This window comes from Oryzias latipes, chromosome 23 (assembly GCF_053564925.1).
Source record: "Oryzias latipes strain Hd-rR chromosome 23, Olatipes_Hd-rR_3.1".
Lineage (NCBI taxonomy): Eukaryota > Metazoa > Chordata > Actinopteri > Beloniformes > Adrianichthyidae > Oryzias > Oryzias latipes.
The window spans coordinates 21,224,188-21,239,914 of NC_136259.1; the positions used below are offsets into that span (position 1 = coordinate 21,224,188).

At 39.2% G+C, this 15,727-nt stretch overlaps 1 protein-coding gene across 3 annotated transcripts in view; it reads left to right on the plus strand.

Annotated features, from left to right (window-relative positions):
* Positions 1 to 15,727, plus strand: part of chrm2a (cholinergic receptor, muscarinic 2a) — a 112,009-nt gene that overhangs the window by 83,911 nt on the left and 12,371 nt on the right. The window lies entirely within an intron of this gene.

Here is a 15,727-nt window from a genome sequence, read left to right on the forward strand (position 1 = left end):
GGACTTTTCCTAAAAATGGCAGATTAGAGATAGGTCTGTAATTATTCAGTACAGTGGGATAAAGACATAGGTACTGTACATGCAACAGTATGTGGGGGGTTGATCAGTAAGGGTGCCACAGGTTTTGGTGTCCATGGAAAGTCATAGAGAACCGCGAGCGCATCTTAGGAGGACCGCATGTGTGTCCTGTAGTTCCCTTGGGACTCATACTGCCGCCTTAAGGGAGGTCATGAAAATGGAACGTACCATAGTCGTGTGTAGGGTAAGAGTATCAAGAAGTAAAGGTTGCACCCACTTATGACATACGGGTGCCCTTATCGTACGGTGACCTCATGCTACACTTTATTTGTTAGTAAGGTGCATGCACGGTGTGTGAATGTGATATGCCCACACCCTCTAAAAGTCTAATTTCCTCATTTCTAACAGTCAGGCTGTGTGCAAAGGAGCTTGAATTTAGCCTTTGTGCAGGATTAAGGGGGGTTGAAAAATATGAAAAAGGCATTTCTTGCCGGCCCACCGCCTGTGTCCCACCTCCTGCACCCTTACTAGTTGTATAGATCTTCGCTACAACTTGTCAACCTGGCCGTGGAAAATTATTTAGATTACATCGATATTTTGCATGAGCCACCTGCATGCCCTGTACAGGAGTTACCCTTACCCATAGACAGCTTGTATCCACCGGTAGTAGGACTTGTTGCAGAGGCACTAACACTTACACCACAACTGTTGTGTATCATCTAGAATAATCAACATTTAAACTTGAAACAACAAAGTTAATTACTTTTCATGTAGAAAAAGGTTGTCTGGACAGAAATGACCATATTAGGTTGTTTTACCTAACCTAATATGGTCATTTCTGTCCAGACTCTCATTCATCCAAGATGGGTCCATAGCAGAAAGAGTTTTAGGAAGCGTCATTTGGACTTAGTTGCTTGAGTTGTAGATGTTTTGCCTCTTAGCACTTTGAAGTTTCTTTCAAAATGTAAAGCGAGCGACAGTGGCTCAGGTGGTTGAGCGGGTCGTCCAATAACCGAAGGGTTGGCGGTTCGATCCCCGCTCCCACCAGCCAAAATGTCGTTGTGTCCTTCACCCTCCTTGCCTCCAGTGTGGCTCCACTGGTGTGTGAATGTGCATGAATGTTCCCGGTGATGGTCAGAGGGGCCGTAGGCGCGAAATGGCAGCCACGCCTCTGTCAGTCTGCCCCAGGGCAGCTGTGGCTACAACCATAGCTTACCGTCACCAAGTATGAATGAGGAGTGAATGAATAATGGACACAATGTAAGCACTTTGAGTGTCATAAAAAGCGCAGATAAATCCAATCCATTATTATTATTATTTTTTTTTTTTTAAATGAAATGTGTTATCATTGTTATTATTATTATTATTATCTTTTCCAAGAGGCTTTTAAAATAAACTGGTAAAATAACGGCTTTTTATAACCTCTTCAGAGGTGGAAGTTGGACCCTATAAGTGACCATCACAAAGACCTTACAGGTTTTGGGTCACATGCATCTGGGATTCCATTAAAATCCATGCTTAGCTTGTGTTGAAGTATTTGAAATGTTCATAGAACACTTGGTTCCTTTTTATCCATGCTTAAAAGTAGTAGAACCCTAGTTGTTTTTTTTTTTTTCCCATGGTCCCACCATCCATGTGCTTGATGCTCTTTGAGCAGCAGTTAAAACCTTTTTGAGGGTGACATTAATGGCATTTAGCTCCCTTAGCGAAGTACACTTCAGCGACAGAGAGTTATAATTACTCTCTGTCCCGAGTTAAAATGTCTGGTCATGAAGTCAGCCTGTGCTGAGAGCCGGTAGCACAATCACAGCCACTCATTGCACAAAGTCAGAGAGCTCACTTGCATAACATGGCCTCATTATTCAGAGGCGATATTGCACCACTTTAATAGGAGGTGACCTTTCCATTTGTTTGCATCATGCTCTGCCAGTCGTAATTTACTTTTAATTCCAATCATGCTATCCAAAACCCTCCAACAGATCAAAGCTGAAGTCTACATCGTCTGCTTGCTCCAGTGATTTAAGTTACTACTGGGGGAAATAAAAACTTTAGCACATCAGCATAAAAGGAGCAATTCAGTAATTGTTTATTTTTATGAGAACAACCATCCATCCATCTTCAGAACCTGCTGAATCCCTTTTGGGGTCACGGGGTCGCTGGAACAAAACCAACCACGTACGGGCGAATCAACATATGTAACATGTTATTGGTCTTGGGGAGGAAACCCACTTATGAACGAGAAGAACACCCAAACTCCACACGGAAAGGTCCTAGCTGGGATTTGAACCAGGGCCTTCTCACTGTGAAGGAAGACTGCTGCTAACCACTACACCACCGTGCAGTCCTACATTAGGAATCTGAGTTCTTAAAAAATATGAAGAACTTCACCACTTTTAAACGTTTTAATTAGAACATAAATAAGAATTTTGCTTTATTTGGACCATTTGATGCACCAATCATGTGGGACATCATGTTCACTAACACTAACGGGCAAATAAACAAAAAACTGTCACTCCAATTGTCTGAATCCTATGATCCCACCAAGCATGTGTCGCACGTTCAAGAATGCAGCAAACACGGGTTCTTGAAAGTGCTTTTAGCTTTTGGTGTTCTCACTGGACTGTTGCTACCCAATGCTAACAAATCCTCGCAGTTGGGAGAAGCTTGGTGCGAAATGTTGAAGCGGTGCAAATCTCGCACATCTAATAATTTTGTAATGGTTGGCAATTCAGTGAATAAAACGGATCCATATGTCATTAATGCATTCCAATCTCTGATTGGTAAAAGTTCAACCTGGTTTAACTTTCAAAGCGCGTTCAATGGCCACGGTTTTTGTACTTTGAGTCCAAAAATGGACCCAAAAACATGTACCAGTTTAGAACACAAAATGCATATATACACACATTTACAGTGAAATGTTATTTGAAATTGGCCACTTGAACGTGTGAACGTAGCTTTAGATCTTAAATGTCCATATAATATTTCCAATTACTGTCAAGCCAGAATAGCCCATAAACAGCATTAAAAAAAAAAAAAAATAACAAGCAAAAAAAAAGAAAAGCACCAGAGATGTTGATGGAAACCGTAAAACATGGCAGGCTACTTCATTAATGACTAACCAATATTGTTTGTGGTTTTCGGTCAACCTTTGGCATCGTTTAGAAACAAACTGTATGGAGGATAAATGACAAAATTATTTTAAAAATCCCAAACAATACAGCATCCAAAAATCAAATAAACACTTTCCATTTATCGTTTTTAAATTATTATTTAAAATTCAACCATATTTCTCCTTAGTTGCTGTTGCATAAAACAGAACAAACCAAATACACAAATAAATCAAGTTAAAAGGTTTTACTTTTGTAGCACGAGAAGACAAAAATATAATTCTGTTCCAACTTGGAGTGTTTGTTCTTCACTTCTTTTTCTAATATTGACAATGTAACAAACAAGCTTGGCTATACATATGAAGCAAACACCAGCAGTTATCCTACAAGATAACAATGTATGCTTACTGTCCTTTAACTGTGTGACAAAAAGAGTTTAAAAAAATGTTAAAAGTCAGCAATAGAAAAAGGGGATATAACTAAGTTGATCTTTAAGTAAATTTTGTATTTTAAAAAGGGAATGAATGCTGAGCTTAACTGATTTCCATTTCTTATGAAGGCTTTTATTTTCTTTCTATATATCCAAATGGTTTTTTGGGAACCTAATATTGATACTCATTTGTCTAGAGAGACTGGAAGATTTTACTCTAAAAAACAGACCTGAATGTCATATTTGTGGCGCAGAATATAATAATAATAATAATAATGGATTGGATTTATCTGCGCTTTTCAAGACACCCAAAGCGCTTACATTGTGTCCATTATTCATTCACTCCTCATTCATACTTGGTGATGGTAAGCTACGGTTGTAGCCACAGCTGCCCTGGGGCGGACTGACAGAGGCGTGGCTGCCATTTCGCGCCTACGGCCCCTCTGACCATCACCGGGATCATACATGCACATTCACACACCAGTGGAGCCACACTGGAGGCAAGGAGGGTGAAGTGTCTTGCCCAAGGACACAACGACATTTTGGCTGGTGGGAGCGGGGATCGAACCGCCAACCCTTCGATCATTGGACGACCCGCTCAACCACCTGAGCCACTGTCGCCCCATAAAATAGTCACAGCTCTCAGCAACAGTGACAGGAAGTTGGGCTGGAGTTGCTCTGCATTAATGGTCCACCTGCAGACATTATTCAAAAATACCCTTTGTTTTTTTTTATTTTGGTCAAAAACAACAAAATCCTAAATTAAAGACCACTGGGAATGCTGTAAAAAATTGATAAAAGATTACCTGAGTGGGATTTTAATGTGAGGAACGTGGATGTAAACACGTTTCGCTGATGGTGCAGCAAAGACTTTTGAACGCAGCTCTCTCCTGCTTTTGTTTTGTAGGCATGAAGTAAAAAAACATAATGAAGACTTGGCGCGATAAAAATGACTGCCAGGTGTCAAGAACCACTTTATGCTGTAAAAAGCCCAACAAATTCCCCCGAGAGCCTGTAGTGGGCCACATGTTTTTGTGCAGGGACTGATAATATATTATTCCCGGGATGTTCATGTGCGCACACCCCCATCTGCTGATGGATTCTTTTGAATGCTGACAGCAAAAAGCTCACAGTTGTCTCTGACCTTTAGATGCCACTTCACAGAAGTTCTGTTTAGACTGATTTTGCTGCAAATTATCTTTAGCATTTCAGGAATGTCATTTTAAGGTGCTGCCACTGCTGATACCCCCCACCCCTCCACCCCACTGCGTCTGAGAATGCCATGAGATCTGTCCATTGATATTCAAGCTACGGCAGCCACCTCGCCATCTGTGAAAAATGACTGTCACAATCGACCTCTGCCGTTCTGCTCAGGCAGCCAATCACACGGGCGCGCTCCACCTTCCAACAGCAGAACCATGTGAAAAAACCCTGAAAGATGCTATTGGAGTCGGATCCAAACATCCCTTCAAGTACTAATTTAATTTTGGTCAGATACAGGTCAGTCTAAAGATCAGGTTCATTTTTTTTTTTTTTTACTGCGGTTGACAGTTCAAAAACTATCTCAGAGATTTCACAAAGCCCCTACGAGAGGCGGGGGAGAAAAAAGAAGCTGAGCCAGTAATGAATGAACAATGTCTCCCAGCTAGCTGGGAAGGTAAGGGGGACAAGTCAATTTTCTCCTGTCATACAGCGAGAGCCCGCAGCCCCTCCACAAATACTGTCAAGCTGTTTACTCAAATGTTTGCTATCTTGCCTCTCACTTCACATTTAACATTTCATTTCAAACTCCTAATTTACCCATGACTGCAAAAGCCCTGCATTGTCTTGCCTCTGCTGCTGATTGACTCAAATTAGCAACCTTCCACGTTTTAATCATAACTGCCTCTGAAGAGTGGGACTGAGAGCTTCGCCTCCATCTCGGAGCCCTATGGAATCTGGTTTGAAGACTTTCGGGCATGGCCGGATATAGACATGGGCAAGCGGGGGGCTGCGTCCCCCTAAAAACAAATCAAAGCACCATGTCCAGAGTGCTTTAATTTAACACATAAAAAAAAAAAAGATTACCGCAAACAACATATTAATACCATAATACATATTTTGATATGTTGACATACCTTATTCTACAGTTAACTGTCTTATGCGATCACCCTTCCGCATACCCCAATTCAATTATGATAATGAACACCTCGTCTGGCTTTATCCCTGACATAAAAGATAGATATGGCGCTATGGCATCGTTGTGGGTTAATTCTGTCAAGTACTACAAAGTTGCGTAATTGTGACGTCAAAGCAGCGATGGGCGCATGCTGTGTAGAGGAACGCAGAGAGCGATGTAGGACATGTTTTCAGCTGAGTTCAAATAAAACGTTCATGCAACTGTTAGACCTTTGTTTTATATTTGATAACACGACAATAGTTATAGATTAAAATGAGAGTACCTTGACTAACGTAGCCTCAAAAGGGCACAAACCAGTGTTCTGTTTGTCCCAAGCCCGGTACACACTACAAACGCAACACAAGTTAGGTCATTTTTGACCCAACTACAAAGTTAAACACTTCTTTCTAAGTTATTTTGAAGAAACAAAACTCAGAAAAAACAAAAAAGTCAGTAGAGCTCCAAAAAAGTTACGCAAAAATATATCCCAACATAAGAAACCCTAAAATTGGGTTGAAGACAAACCTAGTGTTTTAAATTGTATTTTTAAGAGTGTCAGGTAGAGCATGTAATAAAAAAGTTATAAGACCTATAAAGGCTAGATGGACTTAGACTTATCATAAGAACGTTTTTTTTATGCATTTTAGGGACTTTCCCTCCCTGATATTGTACCTGCATCCCATAGTGGGGCTAAATCCGGGCCAACACTATCAACTCAAGTGTTTGTGGTCTTGCTTCAAATACTTCAATAACACAGAAAATCCTTTTTTTTTTTTGCTTTGACAGTTTCTGTGTCCTTGCAGATGAAGGATGTTTTTCACTGTGCACCCGTCTGCAGCAGTCCAGAAACACGTTGTAATCAACAGACAGACATATTAACATCTGGCGAGCGAATCTTCTCTCTGGTGTAACACCTCAGAACAATGCCGGCTCACAACAGCCTGCACAAGCCCAAAGCCATGGAAATAATGTAATGTATGAAAAAAGTCCAGCACGTTATTCCTTCCACACTGGGCTTGCAGAAATCCCCATCAGCTTGAATGAGTGTGTTTATTGACTTTTCCATTTCTTCTCCCATAAAAATGTGTCCACTTTTGAGTATCTAATCTGTGCCTCATGTGGGCAAAAATGGAACGACAGTGAGTGTCCCTGCACTGTAATAATGGAATATGGAGGGAAGAAAGAAAAAATCACTATCCTGTGCAACTTTATGAGGGAATATCATACCTACCGTTTGTTTCAGCTGGAACATTTTCTTCCATAACAAATGGCCAGTATTGCCTCTGGGAACTCCCCTTCTGTTCCTACTTTCTCCTGTAATGCATGCCAAGGAGCTGGCCTGCGGCCTCTGCTGGCACTTTCTGGCTCATTACAGATTTCACATCCGGGGTAGATGTGGATGGCCTCTTCTGAGGCTTTCCATTCATGCAGCGGCTCAGTAATAATCCCACACAGGTCAAACAGAGTCTTGCTCGTGTTACTTTGGGGCTCGCTTTTGCAAAAAATTTCAATTAAACTTTGCTCCTGACTGCCACTTCAAAACAAGGGTACTGTACAGCGCCTGCTTTTCACTCAAGAGTGGTCGATTTTAGCTGCTCTATTCTTGGCTCTCCACAAAAAAAAAAAAATACTTTTTTAGACTTTTTGCCAGTTCCATCAATAACAGCCAGTAAAACTAGCTTTGAGTACTTGTAGTTAAGGCTTATATAGGTATCGGCACCATTTGGATTTCATTTAGTGCTGAACCGGTGCTTTTAAAACAGTTCCAGTGCCGAAGCGGAGCTCCAACCGGTGGTTGAAAACAGAAAAAAAAAGCATTTTTTTTCTAAAAACATTCAAGTGTGATGTAGCAGCATCCCAGGTATGAAGGAAAGCACTTGAATGTGCATAAGAGGCTTTATTTCATGTATTCTGATAGGAAGAAAAACTATGCTGAAGAACAACCTTCATGCATTTGTGTGACTACATTTTCTTTCAACTTTTTTCAAAAACTGAACGGATGTGTTTCACAGTCACTTTTTAAATTAAATGTATAAGTCCTTGTATACCTTTGCATGTTCACATTAGAAACTGTGTAACCTAAAGCTTCTTAGCCCAAAGTCTTTAAACAGATAAAACTAAAAGCTCTGCATCTTTGAATCTTGAAAAATAAAATCTTGAAATTATTCTACTTCCAGGACACAACTTTGCGGCCAATGGGACTTGTCCGACCAGTTTCTCATATTTTATTACACCTTTAACATTGAAGATGTCAACAGTGACAACTAAATAACACACGCTCTCTGACCTATCGGGAGTTTTTGACAGTTTACCCAGTCAACGGGAATCAGCTGGTTCTGATGTGGCTTTTCTTATTGGCTTTGCACCAATAACATGTTTCTTAATGCCACAGATCCACTTTTCTCCATGACAGAATCCCCTAGACTTGCATGAATTGCATAAATGGTTGAAGTTACGATAATCGGACGAATGTCTCTACTGCAGCTAAAGTTTTGATGTTAAAGGGTTAAGCTGTTTCCACGTAGTGTTGACTTGCTTCCATTGTTGCGTCTATGTCAAGAACGGAATAATCCTAAAAAAGTACTTTGACCTGTAGTATAACATATTTGTAAAACATTGACATTTAAAAAAATAAGCTTGACCCAGTAAGGTTGGGTTTCAAAAATATGGCTTCAGCATTATCTTTTCAAACAACAGATATTTGTTCTTTCTTTCACACAGACAATCCCTGCAAAGCTGTGCAGTTTAAGGCATTATAAGCATGTACCCGCATCAATGAAATGCTGGAAAGCCACAGAATGCTGTGCCTAATGTGAACCCCCCATGGGTTAGCTGTGCAGCAGCAATAACAGGCTTCCCATGTTCAAACATCAAGTAAACGTCGGCCTACCTCCTTCACCCCTCTGTGGAGAGGTTCAACAGTGAAAACGCATGTAATCATCAAAGGCAGGGGGTACGTGCTTTTGTGAGATCAGTGCTCTGAGATGGAAGACTGGAAACTGGACATTAGAAGTCGGTGAAGTGTGGCTGCCATTTCTGAAAGCAAAGTATTATATTTGTTGGCTTTAATATGAAGCAACAAAATGCCAGATCTAAACAAATCTTTCTGGCTGGTAGATAATTCGCCACAGCTGATGCTCAACTGCATTTGCTGCAGTATAACCCTTGTGCTATCCTAGGCACTTTAACATTGGGAGTTGGGTCATCTAGACCCACTAGACAGTGCGCTGAACCTTTTTTCTTCAATTATTTGTGATCTTCACTGGTGTCCATGGATTACATGAACTCTTTCCACCTTTATCCACCTTTGTCATGGTAGGGAGAACACGTCAAAGTAAGGGTGGGGTCATCTAAGATAGCACAAGGGTTATTCTGCCCAACATAATTTCAAATATGGGCATATAGGTGGGTCAATGTAAAGTAGGAGTTTTGTTAGATACACCTCTAACTGTGCACGGATTTAACTCAAACAAAACCAAAATAGCATTTCTAAAAAAGGGGACAAAAAAGTTTTGCTCTTGTTCTAAAGTTGGATTTTTCATCATGGGAGTCAATAGAAAATTGCTTACTTTTAAAACCAACCTTCAGTGGTCATTTGAGGATCTGCAACTATGAGTCCGTCTAGATGTCCTCCATAGACTGATAGTGATCAAAATCTGCACATTGACTATGGAAATCTGACCATTAGAAAATTCTAGTCTACGAATGATCTGGTGCATTCCAGAGAACTACGTTGCTGTTTTCAGTTTATACTCAGTAAGGCTGCAATAGTGGATGCAGGAGATGCTCAATGCAACCTGAGAACTCAAGTTGCCTACAGTATATGCCCTGTATTTGACCTACAGATGCAGCGATGTAAAATTATAACGTATTAGTCCCAACAAAGTTTTCTCTTTTTTTTTTTCATTCTGTGAACTGTGCAGGGCTGTTCACGTAATGCATACATGATCCTTCCGTGCCCTGTACAGGCCCGTATCTAGCCATAAGACCAGCTGTGACCACAGCTTTTCAGCTATAGAACAGCTTAAGGTCATCATACGATAGCGTCATCTTTACGCCGAAAGTATGTGGAATATACGTTAACTTTATGAATACTTTTACAATGCATCCACCATATGCATTAAAGTCCTATGTTTCATTTTCAACTGACCTCAGTGGAACTGCTAGACACACCTGTGTTACCGTTAAGATGTACCTTGAATCAGGCACTTCTCTCTACAACCAGGACAACCCATAAACCAGCAGCCCCCATAGGGGTCAATGCCTAATCTGGTGCCTGAGACAAAACCCTAAAATATATCAAGCAAAGGTGAACACATGCAAGGAAAAATCAGCTTTTTGATTAAAAAGCTGCATGGGTTATTTTCTATAACTCGTTTTAGGATAATTGCTGTCATTAGATAAAGGACATCAAATTATATTTTCTTCAGCCTCAGATTTGGAGCTGGAATCCGTGGGGTTAGATTTTGGAGCCTGACAAAACACATTTGTGAAATGAAAGGTTAAAGACTGTGCAGCTGAACGAAGCAGCTCAACTTGATCAACTTTGTCTTAGTTCACAGTGCCCATCTGACCGGCCAACAGTCCACCAGAGGAGAGTCAGGACAGAAGGTATGGGAAAAATGTGAGGTTGTCCCTCCGCTTTTCCCAAAGGGCATAAGCAATTTTCAGCTCTAGTGAGCCAGCTCAAGGAATATCCAGCACCGAACACAGAAGAATACTCAAGCTCATTTATTCACATCCTCCTATGACAAGGGTTGATGTGTAACAGTTTTTGCCAAACTACACACTTTGGGAAAACTTAGGATTTCTTAATTTATTGACTAAAATTGTATTCATTTTGTCAGGTAAAAATTGGAAAAGTCTTGGAAAAGACATTTCTCTTATTTAGACGATGCCTTAAAGAAAATGAAGGTCACAGTTTTACTCTGTTGGCATAATGACAGAGATGCCACTCATTCTCTGATAGTGTTCTGTCAGATGTGTACTTCTGCTGAGAGATTGATAGCTTTGTTCTGCTGCTCTATTTTTTATCAATCAGAGATGAAATCAAGATACTTTACATCCACCATTCAGACTATAATTTGGGGTAAAAGAAGATCCACGTGTTCCTGGTTTAATCATATCACTGACTTGAGTTTCTGCTACAGGATGTTAGCATGACTCAGCCTGACAACCCAAGAGTTAGAACCAATTCCAGACTCCTCTGTGACCTTTTTGTTTTGGAAATCCAGAGTTATCCCCATTGAGCTTAACAAGGATTTGTCCATGTTTAGTTGACAGAAGGCGGAGCGCAGCTCTTGCTGGGATTTTTGGTATGGGAAGAGGCTTACGGCAGCAGGAGTTACACAAAAAGTAGCTGAGGGAGGGAATTGGCTCCTCTCGGCTAAGACCATATATACTGATCCACTGTGCCCCTCTAATCCACATGGCTCAAGTGAGCCACAAGTGTGTCCCATTTGTATTGTTAGTGTTTTTCAATGTAAATCAGTGGACTTAAACATTTTATGGGGATTAGAGCAGCTTAGCTCCATGTCTAATGCAATGATTAGGGATTTCTGGCTCAGCTGATAAGTGAATGTTCACTAGTTCCTCAGCAACCAGGCTCAGTGGTTAAGACCGGTGAGACCTGTGTCAAAAGGCAGTCTTCAACCAGAAATTACCATAAAACCCCATCAAGTTGTTTGGCAAATTATTACTGTTTTTCCTTGGTTTAGAGTTTCCTCAACTAACATTTAATCAACAACTTCGACAGATTGGGGTCTAAGTTTTATAAAACTTTATCAGTGATAAGCAGATTGCAAATCAAAATGCTGTGATAAATCAATTCTCTTAGGATTGCAGAATTTTAACAAATAGGTTCATTTAGTATTTTTTCAGTGAAAAAACTCATGTTGTGGTTGTACAAAAAGCTGTCTTTACTTCCTCCATTGATGGCATATCTGAATAAATCTAAGCATAAAGTCCTCATTTGGTTGTGTCTTTATCATAGCAAAATATTTCAAATTTCTTTAAGATTTATTTTTTAAAAAGACACAAATTTCCCCCCAAAAAAACATTTTTTGGAAAAACAATAACAAATCTTTCACCAAGAAATAAAATTCCAGAATAAAATCACTACAAATTATCTAAATGGAAGGTTCATTAAATTTTAATGAATTTCATTTGTATTTAATGAATTATGAACAATATGGGAGTTTACTGACAGAAGGGGAAAGCATTTAAAGACATGAAAAAGATCAATCAATCAATGCAGTCTTCTATAATTAAAAAAAAGTAGTTAAAAGAAATATTAATTAAGCTTGACTGTCTTTACATTAAGCCACACAACTGTTATAATAAACTTCTGACCCATAGCTGCTCGCCGTCTCATGCTGTGTAGAGAACAGCAGCCTGACAGAAGATGATAAAATGCCTGCTGGTCCATCTCCTAAGTAGATAACCAAAATTACTTTTGCCAGCTAGCGAAAGACAGAGCAGAGTCTCCGTGAGAGTTTTTATTAGCTGTCCTGGGACATTATAAAGAAGTTCACCATAAAAGCTGAAAATCAAGAGGAAACTCTGGTTTTATCTTGGTAAGTGATTTATTATTATTATTTTATATTTAACAAATGGTATCACAGAAGTACAATATACGCAGGCACAGTATTTGTATGTGGAAAAGTATTTAGAGGAAAATAGCTAATGCTTTTATTTATTTATTTTTACTGAAAGTGAGTCCAACGTAAGATAAGATTTTAGTATTAAAATAAAATATTAAATATTATCAAGATGGTTCATGTCTGCATCTTTCACAATTTGAACATTTCCTTTAAATAACCTTAAAATCTATTAAGGTCATTTAAAGAAGTGTTTACTTATTCTAGTAGATAAAGCTTTCTAGTGATGGGCAATATCACACTTTGAAGATTTGTTACCATGCTAATTACTGATTTCTGTTAATTCTTTATTTGTGAATTATTTTTTATCCTAAAAAACAACAAAAAAAACATTAAAAAAAAATTTGTTGATTAACATCTTTAATGTGCAAGGTCAAAAATACAAAACCGTTTTTTTCTGACATCACCTATTCAAGCTGTGTGGCTCCTCTGATCATGTGACTGATGGACAACCGCAATATGCTGCGGGCTGGGAGGCGTTTCAGAACAAAACACTGGAGTACCTAATAACCAAAAATATCTAGAAATGACACATACACTTTTAGAAGAAGAAGGCCCCCGGTTCTAGTCCCGGCTGGGGGACATGAAAAACACAACATCAATGAGGGACCTTTCTGTGTGGAGAAAGTCCATAGGTGTGAGTGTGAGAATGAATGGATGTGTGATTGAGGATATTCCACCCTGATATTCCACCCTGCGACAGACTGGCGACCAGTCCAGGGTATCCCTTGCCTACGCCCAAGTGGCCGGGATAGGCTCCGGCAACCCCGTGACCCCGAAAGGGAATAAACGGTTAAGAAGATGAATGAAAATGAATGAATGAACACTTTAATAGAGTAATAGATACTAAAAAGGGTGATTTACACGGATCTTTATTTTAGTACTGTTGATATTGTTGCTCCCATCATTACCTTCTAATGTCCTATGTATCTTTTGTTTAGTTTCTCTTCTTTTTCAGCTAAATATAAAGTTCAAATAAGTGAACAATCCTGACAAGGACTGCAATGCGCAGGACTTCCGTTATTATTTCTTTTGTTGTTTTGCCTCGCCCTCGTAATTCTTGACCAATGACTGAAGAGATCTGTATGTGGTTTTGTTTCCACGCCTTGGTTTAGAACATAATGGTCCGCTTGAGGGCAGTCTGAATACGATCTGGACCAAATTAAGCGGACTCAGTCCGGACCAACAAACCTTTCCAGTCCTATTACCCCCTCTGTCTCTTTGTCTCGCTCAATGTGCCATATAGTTCTGTGCGATTTATATTTGACTTAAGTTTGAAAATAGACCGTTCATTGTTGGTACACCTTAGAATCCTGTGTGCCCTATAGTGTGGAAAATATGATATGTTTTTCTGGACCCTATTGTGTAAAAGGAAATGGCATTTGGAGAGCAACAACTGCAAACTAATACACTTTTTACCTCAGTTTGGTGCTTATGCTTGTTTTTTTTAACCTATCCTGCCTTTTTATTTTTAACATTTTCTTGTTTAATCTGACTGCACACATTGTGAAAAATCGAATGCATAACAAATGTTTACCATCTTTTTGAAAGCTACAGAAAGTATTCAATGTTTCTGAAACCCCAACGGAATAATACTACCTTAAAACAGGGACCACATGCTTGTAAGAGAAAGCTGTTTTAGCATGACCTCCTTACTGTATTTTGACACTCAATGACAAATTCTTCTAAAGTGCGTTCTCTCTGGAAGCCTGATTTCAAAGCAGAAATGTATCAGGCCAAAACCTGAAACTTTGTGAAAGTGTGAACATTATTTCAGCCTGATGATATTTGTGTCAAACTGCAAAATGATAAGTCACACATGGAGCGTTAAATGTCACCCAGAGCCACTGAAACCGCTCGAAGAGCGTTGACAATGTTTGAGAGCACACAAACCAGAATATCAAAGGGCCGTGTGACGCACACATCTGAGTAGCACTGTATAAATCAAAGAAAGTCTTCCACAGAGGCAAGTGTTTATAGTTACAAATCAACTAGCAGGTCACCTGAGGATCAAAAGAATGTTTGGAGTGGTGTGTGAAGAGAATTTTTGAGTGGAAATGAAGCTTTTTGAAGATCAAACGTCAACCTTATTTATGTCAATAATTCCTTTTAATGTTTTTATTGGATTCTGGGTAGCGTGATTTGTGTGCAGAGTATAATTAAACCCTTTAAAGAAGAGTGTTATTGGAAGACAAAAATGGTCGACTATAAAAACAACAGCCACGAATGAAAGAGTCCTGAAGTGCATTTAAAATAATGAAGAAATAAAAGCAGTATTTTAGGACAAACGGTAATTGTTATGCCTTATTTAGTTTAAAATGCATCAATCAAAGTAGATGGGTGAAAAAAGCAGTGAAAATGGTTCTGCTTTGAGCGCTCTGTAAATGGAAATAAATGAATGGTTGATACCAATGCATACCAATGCATAGGCTTTCTAAAGTCTAATATTTGGTTTAATGCTTTTTTTATGCCGCACAAATTTTGTAGCAGGTGTTTGTCCTTAATGATCCAGTAGATTTTGCATTTCTGCAGTCATCAATTCATCTGCCTTCTTCATTTATTACATATTTTCCTTTTAATTTCTAATATTAAATGAAGAGAACTTTGTGTCAAAATGTTGAAAAAGTGGTGTCGCCTTCAGTCTGTTTTCTTTTTTAATCATTGCGCATCTATTTTTGCACCCTTTTTAACTTACCTTTTTTTACTTTTTCGCTAACAAAACAGGTGCTTAATGGTGAGTTATTTATGCGTTAATTATGTTAAGCATAGATGCCAGAAATCTGTGCCTCTAATTGCAGAGCTAATTGGCTTAGAGGCTCAAATTGTTGCTGTTATTTGATGAGTTAGATGGGATGAAAGCTGGATCAACAGAAAATGGCACAGTGACAACATTGTTGATTCAATGAAACTTGCTTTTTATTTGTCGTTGTTTATTGTTTGGGTTATCATTATTATTTGCAACCCCACCATTACATGTGATGGCTGATTGAGGGTTTATAACACATTTCATTCAAAGATGCTAATTCGAAATGGGGCTGAATTGGCATGGTTTTCATAATTCCATGTTTAGCAACATTTATGTTTTGGATATACACTCACTGGTTAGGTTATTAGGTGCACTTTGGTGTAGCTGGTTGGACCCCATTTTGCCATATTGACATATTGGCATCACACAGGTGCTGCAGATTTTTTGGCTGCACATCGATGAGTACATTCATTTGAGTCCAATTAATTCATTATCATGTTCAAGAAACCAGTCTGAGCTAATTCCAGCTTTATGACATGGCACATTATCCTGCTGGAAGTAGCCATCAGAAGATGGTACACTGTGGTCATAAAGGTATGGACATGGTCA